Below are 1,348 nucleotides of genomic sequence, written 5' to 3'. Positions count from 1 at the left end.
AATATTGGTTCTTCTCTTCAAAACATTATGCTTCTATTTTTCTCTTTTCTTTGCCAAATTGATGTGGCAAAGATTTCCATTTCAATGTTATAAAGAGGTCATCCTTGAAATCTTCTTAATCTTTTTTTTTTTTATGAATAGCAACTTTATTTCTTAGACTTAAAAGCTGATGAAAAACCATTAGGAATTCTATTAAAGAAAATACATTATCTCAATTAAAAACTATAGTAACTGTATTTACTCATTAAATACTATTTAAGTTTTTTAAAATGCAACTTGAAAACACCCAGCATGCCTGTTGAATCTTAGTAGAGTGGGTTCAAGATCAGGTATACATGTTACGTGCATCAAATCTGGGTTACAAACTATCATAGTCACCATCTTCATGTTTTAGTTTTAATGCATTTGATGATTCACTGGCAGTATTTTGTGATGATACCATATTAGTGGTAATAAGAATGTTTTGGGGGCCCAATTAATGATGGATTAATCAGAACATTCTGAACTGCTGATGTTGCAGGAATTGATGCTTTTACAGCTGGAGACTGCAAAGTGGGCATCGGTACGGTAAACCCGTGCCCTGGGAGGGACATCGGAGCCCCTACTTTAGTGAAAACTGACATGGTTTGTGGGGTTGGTGTGCCAGGTATGGGGCACTTGGTCTGCTAGTAACTGACACTTAATCACAGAACTGTTATTCTCCCTGCAGAAGTAGCTGCCTTTTTTTTTATAAAGACTTAAGTCTATAGTTTGGAACAGTCAAGCTTTATCTATCAGGTGGCAATCTAGGGCCTCAATATGGCTTGATCAATGGCAAAGGGGTTTGATTTCTTTGCCTTGCAATATGTACTAAAAAATCTCTTGGGGGAGGAGAGGTGAAAGACTGGTCAGCACAGCACTGGATTGCCAATCGCACATCATCTGTATCAACTTTGGCTTTTTTGGCATGCCTTGAATAAATTTCCGCATCATCTAGAATTGTGCTCACGTATCAGAAGGCAAACTCCAACATCTGATTTATAACTCTTGGTTCATATTCCGTAGTCCCCATATCCTTCAGGGTTTGTGGCATCGTCTGTGCATCTTTTGTCATGCTCTTGGGAGAAGCCAATTTGCCAGACGCCATGATATCCAGTGATCAGACCTCCCGAGCTAAATCACGTTTATAAATCATTAATGTATTTCGGTCCTGATCTTTATGCAAGTTCTTTGCCTAGTGCTGTTTTGCCAACCCCTGGTGTACTGTGATGGCTCTGGAAACCTTGGCACAAGGGCTCTAAACACAACCAGAAGGGGCCAGATGACATGGTGGAGGGAATCAGGCGGTGGCAGGCACCTTTGGCTCCAG

General features: G+C 39.8%; 1 pseudogene; it reads right to left on the bottom strand.

Annotated features, from left to right (window-relative positions):
* Positions 1–358: 358 nt before the first annotated feature.
* Positions 359–1,126, bottom strand: LOC119054784 (transcription initiation factor TFIID subunit 9-like; annotated as a pseudogene).
* Positions 1,127–1,348: the final 222 nt, after the last annotated feature.

The sequence above is a fragment of the Artibeus jamaicensis genome, unplaced genomic scaffold, assembly GCF_021234435.1.
Source record: "Artibeus jamaicensis isolate MK-2021 breed Jamaican fruit bat unplaced genomic scaffold, CSHL_Jam_final scaffold_1964, whole genome shotgun sequence".
Classification (NCBI taxonomy): domain Eukaryota; kingdom Metazoa; phylum Chordata; class Mammalia; order Chiroptera; family Phyllostomidae; genus Artibeus; species Artibeus jamaicensis.
The sequence above is the reverse complement of the archived record's forward strand: the minus strand, read 5'-3'. Positions and strand labels throughout refer to the sequence as shown.